Here is a 12,660-nt window from a genome sequence, read left to right as displayed (position 1 = left end):
ACCAAAACATGGGAAGAGAAATCACAATTGCCTTTATAGCACCAAAATCACTGAAAACATCTAGCACTAGACACCCCAACAGCTCTACAACCATCCACCACTGAACCTCTACTAAATGAGTTTGACACCTCAACCCTCCTAATCTAAATCAGTTAATTCATTAAAATGTCCTCTTGGGTCAGATTTAGCTTTGAACAGGTCTAAACTTTAACCCTAACCCCTTAGCTGACCTAAATTGATCCCATCTAACTATAATCTGGCTGTAATCTGATAGTTAATGAGAATCTTGTTTCCAGACCCTCCAATCCTCTAGGGCCTTCCCTTGATTTAGACCCTTATTGAACCTATAAGAACCCTTCTGCTGACCATGATCTAACTCATGCCTGACCCAGACTTCCTCACCTCTGTCCTCTACCACTCACACACCCCTAAAAAGACTAAAATCCCCACTGATCTAGTCTTATAGCTCCTAATCTGACAACTATTTTGCTGACTGTGAAATACCCTCCATTCTAAAACTATGAAATACCCTCCATTCCACTACCCTAGATATCACCACTAAAGGTGTATATGGAGCTTTATTTTTAGTAGATGGATGGATCATCTTCATTGACACTCCCTTTGTTCACACCCACTCTTGGAAAAACCATCCACCCTTTCCATGGCCTCCTCACCACTTCCATCACCCACTCCACTCTCATCTACCTCCCCTCTCCCACGCAAAATATAAGAGCTCAAGCTAGGAGATGTCCAAAGCTTGATCTCCCCTCCACTTTTCCTAACCCCCCCCCTAAGCTCCACTGAAGTAGTACCACCCTAGCCCCTTTCCTCACTAGGTATCCTCGCCATCACCCATCAACCCACTCCCACTCTAATCTCCCCCCAATGGAGTTCCTAGAAACCCAAAATGTGTGGATCTAGATCTCCTCCATAAGTATCTTCTCCGCACACAAGAACCGTGGCCCAATGCTCACCCAAAGAAATAGGGGGCCAAATGCCATCATAAGGCCTATTAAATGCACACTCAACCCACCTACCAAAGGCTACTAGAAATTATACTATAGCACCATGCCGTTTCCAAACTACATCCTTTCCTATCAAGTGGCTTCAAGCATGAGATTTGTTTTAGGAATAACAAGAGAAGAACCCAAAGCTTCAATATGATTTTCCATGGTTCAAGCCTTTGCACCCACCACAAATCATCAATGAGGCATGGATGTTGTGGATGATGTGGAAGTTTCTGAATTCATATACCATGTCCTCCCAAATCCTACCATCACGAATCACAATTTGGTTCTCTTTAAGTAGCTTATTATTGCAGCTTATCATCCTTCTCATCATCGAGTTTTTATTGGGATCCGCATGTGCAGAATTCAATTCAAGGGATGACATTTAATATCAATAAAGGGACAATTCTACATCTTGATGCATTACTACCATGTCCTAGTGGTGGTTGCAAGGGTGACAGCAGCTCATGACATTTGAGAACATGTTTAAGATGGTCTTATAGGCATCTTACCATGTCTTTCCACCAAACCATTGAGTATGAAAAGTCACAATTCAAATTTTTTAGCCACTAGAATTTGTTCTACTAGTAATTCTCTATAATGTCTCATCAATTTTAAGGATGGAAAGTTACATTTCAAAAATTTTAGCCCTTAGAACATGTTCTACTACTAGTAACTCTCTAGAATGTCTCATCAATTTTAAGGATGGAATCTTTATTTGGGAGGGGGAACTTATGTTAACCACACTAGTTAGCATTACCTTTCATGCATGGTTTCACTTTGTAATATTTTGTAATCGTTGCTAAGTGCTTAACAAACATCTATATGATTATGGGATCCACAAGTGCATCCAATCCAAGCGACAATGGCATATCAACAAAGGGCCAACTCTCTCCCATAGGTCTTGGGATATTTGGTTGTCATGTTTAGTTATCTAGTGTCTCACAACATTTGAGGAAATGTCTAAGATGGAAATATTTTGGATGCCTTCTTATAGGTCTTTCCACCAACAAACCATTAGTATGTATGTAAAGTCATAATTTCACTTTGTTACCCACACCACTACAACTTGTTGTACCAAAAACTCCCTACAATGCCTCATGAATTTCGCAGATGGAATATTTATTAGAGAGGGGGCATGTTAACCACATTACTTAACATTACCTATTGTACCAAAAACTCTCTACAATGCCTCATGGATTTCGAGGATGAAATCTTTATTAGAGGGGGGGTATGTTAGCCACATTACTTAACATTACCTTTGATGCGTAGTTATGCCTTTTTTGTAACCTCTTCTAATAAGTGTGCTATAAGCGCTTATTAACACCTATATGATTATGGCATCTAGCCAAGCCTATGACTTGTGAATTGCTAGCTAAGATGGTTTTTTTAAATACTTAGAGCCAAGGATGGATCCATTAGCTTGTTGGGTGCCCCAAGACAATCCATAAGGAGCTAGACATTGCAAATATAGGCTATGTACCTTAGCTATTTTCAATAATGAGAAAAATGAAAATATCATTATTCATAATTGAGTTTGAGTCTTCTTGATTTTTCTCTTGGGGTTGATAGCTTCCATGTTTTTTTTTCTCTTGCTTATCATGATTTTGGATTGTTGGTGTGTTTTCTTGGTGTATGATGCTCTCTCTCTCTCTCTCTCTCTCTCTCTCTCTCTCCACACACACACACACACACACTAGTTAGCTTCTCCTTCTTCTCCTCTAGCTTGCAAACAGCCAAGTTATAGAGGTTGAGGTGACCTCTTCCATAGCTCCTTCCCTCCTTGCCATTTTGTCGAATGTTCCTTTAGCATTGTGGATGCATATGTTTCATTCCATGTAACTTCAAGGGAAAAAAACAATAGGGATAGTCGATCATGTGTAGTGTTGTCGGTTGACACTAGATATGGTCCCTCATGTGTTGTGTTAGACCACACATCATTTTTTCCATTAAGACGAGAGAAAATCATTCCATACAACTTGAAGAAAATTAAAAAACACTAGATATGGTCCCTCATGTGTAGTGTTAGGCTGCACACCATTTTTTCCATTAAGAGGCAAGAAAATTAATTTAAGGTTTGATAGTTGAGGTTTTTCTACATTCACCTAGGTTTCCATAGAAACATAGTAATGGTTGTGTGGGGTTTTTTTCATGCTCTATCATTAATACTTCACATGCTTAATTTTCATGATAAGTTATTTATAAAACTCTTCCATTGTAAAAAACATGATTATATTTTTAAAGCTCTTCCCTCGCAAATAAAGATGATTATATTACAAAATTCTATTCAACCTAGCTTATGAAGTAACGTAGGTTCCATGATTATACTCTAATCATGTACACATTGAATTTAATTCTCTTTATCTTAAAATTCTAAATGAAGTAAGACCATATCTTGCATATTTGTCGATTTTTTATTTTCACTGGACTAGACCCAATTTAAAAAAAACAATGCATAGAACATTTAAGACCATATCTTGCATAGTTGTGAAAATTCCATTTTTAATGTACTAGACCCAATTTAAGAAACAATACACAAACCATTTAAAGTAGAGGGTTACATGAGTTCTAACAAGAATTTACATGGCCTAGTGCTTCAACCAAAATATTGAAGGCATGGTCCATCCATGAACACCACGTTAGTGATTAAATTATGCAGTCCATCATTAGCATGATAATGGGAATCATTAACATGGTATCCATATATGGACATGATGTTAATGATAGAGTTATATGTTCCATCAACCACAATTACCCACGGTGCTATTGTGGCTACTCTCTGGTAGTCAAGTGTTCTCAAAACATATCAATTTGCCTACTCATTTGGTGGCTTTTACAACATATGATTTAGGTTAGGGTAGTGGTTGGTAGCTTGCTTTGTTACTTGCTTGTTTTTCGTGATTTTCTCTTCCTTTCTTTGATGTCGATGTTGTGTCCTTGTTTTTCTTCTTGATGCTTGGAGTGTTCATCACTTGGTGTTGTCTTTTTCGTGATGTTATCATTGGTGTAGGCCTCGTGCTCTTTGCCACTTATGCTTTGCTTATGCACAACTATGCTTGCATACTTATTTGGTGCAAGATTTTACAAGGAATTTTCTCTTCATTTTCACACTCACTCTCGCGTGCGGTCGCTTTTGCAATGGTTTTTGTGTACACGCTTTTGGAGTAATTCTCCCCCTAGAACACAAAATTTCAAAATCCCAAGCATAAGATATGATATTAATGAACATTTCCTTAGTGACCTAGCCATCAATCTAGTTTGCACCGATGGAATGTAAAGAATGAAGCTCGTAGGCACTTTTTCTTTGGTTCCCATGTGAACAGCCTCTTAAGAGAGGGTAAGGTTTATTAAACATTAGAAATTCTTTTTTATTATTATTTTTAAATAAACTCAACATAATGTCTTCTGCGCCGCTCGTCTGCCACCAGCAGATGCTTCTCCGGTAGTCTCTCCTCTTTCTCTGCAGGTTTATTGGGTTGCTAGTTCATTTCAGCAATTGAGGCTTTGACTGTTGTTAATTATTAATTGTTTACATGGGAGTTCTATGAAGTTGCTTTTCAATCAATTCATTATTAGTTGTAAATTTATTTAAAATGCTTTTTTTACTATATTGAATATAAATTAAATTAAAACTTTTTTAACCATATTTCTCATTGTAATTGACATGTACAGTATTAAAGTAATCTATTAGAATAGTAAAGCATTATATTAAATTTATTTAAAATACTTTTTACTATATTGAATATAAATTAAATTAAAACTTTTTTAACCATATTTCTCATTGTAATTGACATGTACAGTATTAAAGTAATCTATTAAAATAGTAAAGCATTATATTAAATATTTACACATTGATATTAAAAGATTGCAAACACAAAATTAAATTTAAGTTTTATAAAGGTTTATGTTAATGTAGTTATGGTTTCACTATACTACTGCATTGGGTATTTAAAATAATCTTGATGTACAAGAATTTCAAGTATGATATTATTACACTACTGATACGTGATTTATTATTGCAAGTTAGGGAAAATATAAAATAATTATGAAATTAATTATTTATGAGAAACATCGACTCAAAAGTTGATATTCATAACAATTTGGGTTTTACCACATAATGAAAACCACTTAGAAGCTTATAACCCACTGCTTAATCTTGCTGATTAAGCTTAATTAAGCGAAATCTGATTATTTGTTAACGTAGCTTATTAATCACTGTTGATCAGGTTATATATGGGTTGAAGCTTTTAAGTTGGTCATGCTTTGAAGAGGCGTATTAACCACCTGCTAATAAGCCTTGTATTGCTGATTACGGATTGAAAGACACTGCTAATGAGCCAGAATTAAGCTGATGTGTTGAAGCCCTAAAACCAATTGGTAATCAGCCTCGTGAAGCTGATTAATCATAAACCACTGCTGAAATGCATGAAAGCCACTGCTAATCGTGGGCTGAAGAAGATAATGCTGGTGGTTGAGGAAGCTAATTCTAACAATGATGGCGGTGGAAAAGTACAATATGGGTCCTGATTAAGCTAAACATGGGTTCAAAGAGCTAATGATGGGTGCTAATTATAATTGGGTGATGGGGCGCTCATTGATACAGTGAATGACATCTGATGGGTGCTATGGAGGCATTATGTGCTAATAGAGCTAATGATGGATGCTAATAAGAGGGATTATGTGCTAATAAGGTCTGACGATGGGTGCTAGCAATAGGCGTTATGTATTGATGGGTGCTAGTAAGCAGGATTGTGTGCTAATAAGAGCTAATGATGGGTGGATTATGTGCTATTAAGAGTTAATGATGGGTGCCCATAAGGGGGATTGTGTCCTAAGAAGAGCTAATGATGGGTGGTTAAGGTTAACAAGGCGGGGTGATGGGGTATTGATGGATACATTCAAACCACGGGTTATGTTGGCCTCCTTGTTTACATGAACTTGGGGGCAAGGCAAGCCAGACAGCACTGTTACACTTGAAGCCGCTACCGAAGGCGATCTGCCAGACGATGTGGCCCGGTTTCATCTTACCCTTGGCCTCGAGGTAGGCAAGCTCATACCATATGGATGAAGATGAAGTATTTGCAAATCTATGCAAGGTCATCCTGGATGCCTCCACTTGATCTGGCCTCAATTTTAAGCTCTTCTCTAGCTCATCAATGACGGCCCTCCCGCCTGCATGTATGCAGATATGATCAAATGCCCTTTTGAAGTCAGGAATATAAGGCTTAACCTTATGATTAGCTTTAATCCTCTTCCTCATCATCTCGGTGAAGACATAAACTAAAAGCTCTGATAATGGCAGCACCAATGGGCCAAGCTTGGTGATGTTTTGCCTTAATGCTTCACCAGCAACCTTAGTAAGGTCCTTTGATAAAGTAACTCCACAGTTGCCCTCCTCATCTTGCTCTTGGAAAACACATGTGTAGGACTTGTGGTCTACACCTGTGCAGGTTCTCACTATGTGCTTGAGCTTGTATTTAGATCGCCGTGCATCCGCGCTCTTATTTGAGAGGAGGACGGCTGCAGCCCCCATTCTAAACAAGCAATTGGGTATCATCATGGACCTCCTGTTCCCACTGTACCAATTCTGGGTAATGTTTTCAGTGCTGATGATCAAAGCATAGGTATTGGAATGCACTTGCAGCAGGCTTTTGGCCAAGGAGAGTGAGATAACCCCAGCACTACACCCCATGCCAGAGAGGTTGTAGCTCTTCACATCACTTCTCATGTTGAACTTGTTGATGACCATGGTGCATAGGGAGGGCACGGGAGTAAACGCGCTGCAATTCACAACCAAGATGCCGATGTCTCGCGGCTGGACGGCAGTGTGAGCAAGTAGCTTCTCCAGAGCAGGAAAGATGACCATTTCTGCCTCCTCCCTAGCATAGAGCATGCTAGGCCTTGGTGGCAAGTACCTCAAAGCCATGGGCAAAGCTGTGGTCTCCCCTAGACCTGATCTCTCCAAGATCAACTGCTGGAATTGCAAGCTTTTCTCAACGAAACAGCCCATGAGGGATGAGTGCTCCATGAATGTGCTAGAAGGGACCCTATATGTGGAGGGGGGGGTGTAACACACATAATCAACAAGGTAAACAGCTCGAGAACTTGCCTTGTAGATGCAGAAGGTGAGGATGATGACCACAAAGGCTGTGGGGATGGGGGATAGGGGCCATAAGGAGAGACAGGGGCATGCAGCTATGGCTGAGGACCATGAGTGGTTCTCCATGGTTGCTAATGTGGGGGTGGCAAAGCAAAGGTTGTGTATGCAATGGGAGCTGAGTGTTGGAAAGATGCTATTCGATGCAATTGAAGCTTAGTAGAAGCCCATCGTTGGCATGGCATGGCATGGCATGGCTGATATATAGTAGAGCTGAGTCAAGAGGTAGAGGAGGTACAAGTAAGCACACACATCTACCCCCAGCCAATGGAGATGGTAGATGTGCACACATCTACCCCCAGCCAATGCAGGTACCACACCTACCCCCCGTGAATTTTCCTCTACTTATTTATGACACCATTTTGTAGCCTTTTGAGATTTTCACGAGTAGATAATAATTTTTTTTAAAAAACCCTCTCTTCCGATCAAAATACTCATCATGAAAAGACAAATCCAAAACCTTTTTTTTTTCGTGTACACACCCGGGGCCCACTCAAGTGGGTGGAGCCGATTTCCCCTTCCAACAATTAGCCAATTATCATGGTCGGGCAAGGGCCACGTACCATCGGGCAAGAGCCACGAATTAGGCATCCCCCATGACCACCGCGATGAGTCGAGCGCGCTGGAACAGCGGAGGGGTCTTGTATGGATCCTCCTATCTCGGGTGATCCACCACCCCCGATGAGGAGGAGTCATACGAGTGTTCAAGGAGCAAGAGCCCGAGCAACCAAACACATCAAGCGAGCATAGGTGTCCCTTTATAACATGAGAGAGCCTAGTGGGACTTGAACTCATAACCTAGAGGTGACACTACACTAACTAAGTTGGGACAAAAAACCTATTTTGTTTCATTAAAGCCTTCCCAAAACAAATTGGCCTAGAGGTTACAAGTCACAAGCTTGACCACTACACAAACTCAGTTGGGACAAAAAACCTATTTTGTTTCATTAAAGCCTTCCCAAAACAAATTGGCCTACAACTTCTTCACACGTCATAAAGAGCCTTCCCAAATACACTCCAACAACCCGGGTTCAATACTCGCCCCCTTCTCCCGCATGCCTAATGGCACGTGGTCAGTCAATTCCTTCTCTAAAATAACCCTCGCAATACCCAAAAAAAATAAAAATTGATGGGAGAAGGAAATATACTTCCTCACAATTTTCGAGGCTTAGTTATACCTCCTAACAATTGGCATGTTAGTTACACACTAATTTTGGAAGGCATCCCCTTAATCTTCATAGTACACGAAAATAATAAATAAGGGAAAAGATTTCTAGAAGTACTCTTTATTAACTAATTAAAGGCTTCTACTAGGGTACACCACACCCTTTATTAACTAATTAAAGGCTTCTACTAGGGTACACCACACCCTCGTCTCGAAGAGAATAATTAAGGGAAAAGATTTCTAGAAGTACTGTACTAGGGTAAAGTTTTAAGGGTCTCCATCAACCACCCACACCCTTTGCCAAGATATGGCAAAATCCTACAATGGATCGAGTGTCATTTTTTTGCGAGCTTCCTTTACGAGCTTTTGACAAGAAACAACGAGCTTATAGATTTCTAAAATTTTTAAATAATTTGGAGAGTTTCTTATTCTCTCTCCTTTCTTGTTTGTCTTCTCTCTCAAACCTAATCTCTCTCCTCTCTCATACCTAATCTATCCTCCCTCATACCTTCTCTCTCTCTCTCTCTCTCTCTCTCTCTCTCTCTCTCTCTCTCTCTCACACACACACACACACACACACACACACACACACACACACATATACACAAGTCAACATTATATTACAAAAAATTATCTATTGTAAAATTTCATGATTTGAACTTAAAAAATAGGCTTAGAAGGCCTAGATATGGTAAAAGCGATTATAAACATGAGTATCAAGAGCACTTAGAAATCCAGCACTTACGGTTGCTTTTGAGGGCTTCCCATACCTTTCTTTAACACACATATGCACATAAGTCATCATTATATTATAAATTATTTTTCAAGTGTATAGTTTCAGACTTTTAACATAAATAGATTTAAAAGGCCCAAATAGACTTTTAACATAAATAGACTTAAAAGGCCCAAATATGGTAAAATTATTGTAAACTTGGGTTTCTTTTGATGAGTACCTTTCGATGAGTTTTTTTTTCAATTTCAAATATGGTCCCAACCATCCGCCGCGCAGGTAACACCAGCAAGATCTTCAACAGGAGGAAAGCCTCGAAGAGAAGTCAGCGGCCCCATACCACCTACCTATCTTTTAGGAATTGGGAAAGCACAAGGAGCCTATGCATTTGTCACGCCCTTCGAAACAGAATAACTTTAAGGGAAGCAAGTTTTACTTGACTACACTGAAAAGCAAGCCATTTTCCTCTCTACGCAGACTCTAGGAGAGGGAGTGGACCCCAGGGAAGGAAGGGCCACAGGGGGGAACTTGTGAGTGAGTTTCCACCCTCCTTTCGGTCATTATCACCACATTGACCATATTGAAAAACCCATAACTTTCAGTTCTATCATTCTCTTATACTAGAAGTGTTTGTAATGCACAACATCCTTAGCTCAGTCGAATAGAGCAACAACCTTCTAAGTTGAAGGTCACAGGTTCAAGTCCTACAGGAATATTGAAAAAATCGATTAAAAAAACTCATCGAAAGGTACCCAACTTACAATCATTTTTACCATATTTGGGCCTTTTGAGTTGATTTATGATGGCAAAAGTCTCAAATTGTGCACTTGAAAGAAAATTGGTAATATATGATGACTTATAAGTGTATGTGTGTTGTATGATTTTTTCTTTTAAAAAAAGGTCTAAGGGCTTTTCAAACCTTGTTTCAAAAGCTCATGAGATATTCTTGGAAGCTCGTAAAGGAAAGCTCGCAAAAAAAAAAACCCCAATGGAAGGGGATGGTAGAGCATCAATTAAGAGTCTCCCTTTCCATCTTGTTTTACTTGCCCATCCATTTTTTGTCTCTACTTGGTCCCTTATGTAACAAGAAACTATACTTTTACAACTAGAATATAAGGTTTTAACATTGGGTGATGTTGAGGAGTTCTCATGCTGGTAAAGCCTGTAATTTTGGGCATTGTTAAATGAGAATGTCTTTTTATTTAAGCGTTCTATGTTCTCTACTTATCTATAATAAAGCCATTTTTTAAATTGAAATTGTGTACTTTATTTAGATGTTCTAGGTTCTCTACTTATTTGCTATGTTTGCACATCAATATAGTACCAAGATAAAAGAGGTTTATAGAAGGAACACATAATGCTTTCATTGGACTACATGTTATAGAATAATCCTATGAATACGGAATGCTTTCATTGGACTACATGTTAAAGAATAATCCTATGAATATGGAATGATTTCATTCGAGTACATGTTATTTGCTTATTTAAAGTAGTAAGTGACATGCTTGCTTTCTTTAAATTTACTACCTCATTCCAACATCAACATAAAGGTTTGATCAAGGCATGTGGATGTAAACTAGGGCATTTGTGAGAATAAGTGAGGTTACATTGTGAATAGGCTTTTTGTAAAAAGAACACACACACAATTTTCCCCAAAGATTAAAATAAAAGGCAATTGCACTCAAAGGGATAAGATGCTTGTCTAATGATCATGGGCATTATTACATATAATATGGATAATGAAAAGGTTTGTACTACGTTAGATGCTAGTGCATAAAGACACTATGTATACATGTTGTTTGAAGGGGGGGAACATATGCATCCAAGATCTAATTGAGAATGCATACCACTACCCGTCAAATAAGGCTCAATAATACAGATGTCATTATTCATCAACCACCCTACCTTACAAGCTCATTTCATTCACATGCTAGTTTTCTAAAGAGGGCATAGTGTTGATATGTGGAGTTTTAATGCAAGCAACTACCCACAACCCTTGTAATAAATAGTGCTAGTTTGGTTTTGGTAGTTGTGGTGGAGGTGGTGTGCTTTAAAGGTGTACATGCCATGTATAATTATAAGATTTGTCCCTTTATTTTCCTCACTCCAAAATAGACTATTGAGGTCTTAAATGTCAATAGAAAGCACATCTTGGCAACTTGTAGTTATGATGGCCCCTTTGACTATTTAGCATATTGTCATATATTTCCTAGTCAATAAAAGGGGTGCATTGCTATGTTAGAAATGAAGTATGCAAGCCAATTATGGAACTAAGACCTTATTATTACTTACATTATTTTTAATATGTTAATAATAAGGAACTAATAAATTTCTTTTCTCAAAGGGTTCACTCAAAAATATGTAAGGGTATACAAGAAGGAGTTTTTTAATTCACTCTTTTGGGATAAATATGTACTTAGATAAGGGGATATTAAATGGATAACTGTCAGGATCTCTAAGACACTTAGAGAAGAAATTCTAATTCTAAAGCATAAAAATTAGAACACAACATAGACTTGCACAAATTAAAATCTTAAACCTTAATAAACAAAACAAAATAAACTAGAGATTTAGAGAATAAGAAAAAGATCACTATTGACACAAGATAGGGTAAAATCTCCCATGGATGAATGTGGCCCTTGTACCACTCACCCATATTTATATGTATTAGAAAGCTTTCTTTTTAAAAAGATAACACCCAAAAAAAAAAGCACAATTGCTTTTGATTTTTTGAGCGTAAAAGCTCTACAAAAATATAGCAAACTACAAATATAAAGTCTTGGGCTTACCAAAAGTATAAAATACTAATTAGTATATATAAAGATTTGAGGCCTTGCTTTACAAAAATATTGATGCCAAAATATGAAACCATAAAAGGTGTTCACATGTCTTCCAAAATATCTTATAGTGGTCATGTTCCACCTGTGATTAACACATAATCCACCACTTAATAATCACATATATCCAAAATAATATTAGTTGGTTTTCCACACGACTGATTAAACACATTAATTCTGACTATATTATACTAGTGCACACATGTGATTAAACACATTAATTCTGACTATATTATACTAGTGCACACATGTGATTAAAGACATTAATCCTAGTAGATGCTATAAATTAAAGGGTCATCAAAATAAAATATCATAATATACAATAATGGGCATCCCCATAGAGGTTATGACGCGTTCCCTCTTAGTCAAGTTGCAATAAACCTTAATTGTATGGATAGTATGAGTGGATGAGATTTTAGTAAGAACATAAAAACCTTTTTGGCATCGGACATTTAGCATCTTCAATAGGATGATTCTTAAAAGTCATAAGATAGTTAACATAAGTGTTGTCTATTGATGTAGATGGTCTCATGGGGGTTAATGATACACTTAGACGTAAAATAAAAATGAACTGTCTTTTTCACAAAATTCTAAAATTTTTTGCCATAACCTCCTTTGTATGGCTGACCATTTCTGAATTTTAACATTCTATTTTCAATTTAAATTAACCCAATTAGACGTAAAGGACTCTAATCTACACAATTTTTAATTTCCAAGAGAGTAAACAATTAAAAAAGAAATTAACATTTTTGTTAAACATTCTA

The 12,660-nt window shown here is 37.7% G+C and overlaps 1 pseudogene across 1 annotated transcript; it reads right to left on the bottom strand.

The window, feature by feature from the left end:
• Window positions 1-5,041: 5,041 nt before the first annotated feature.
• LOC147632718 (3-ketoacyl-CoA synthase 4 pseudogene) lies at window positions 5,042-7,333 on the bottom strand (annotated as a pseudogene). The gene has a single exon (XR_015267226.1). The product of XR_015267226.1 is annotated as a 3-ketoacyl-CoA synthase 4 pseudogene (transcript).
• Between the last annotated feature and the right edge of the window lie 5,327 nt (window positions 7,334-12,660).

This window comes from Cibotium barometz, chromosome 13 (assembly GCF_041138505.1).
Source record: "Cibotium barometz isolate CiBa-2024 chromosome 13, ASM4113850v1, whole genome shotgun sequence".
Lineage (NCBI taxonomy): Eukaryota > Viridiplantae > Streptophyta > Polypodiopsida > Cyatheales > Cibotiaceae > Cibotium > Cibotium barometz.
The sequence above is the reverse complement of the archived record's forward strand: the minus strand, read 5'-3'. Positions and strand labels throughout refer to the sequence as shown.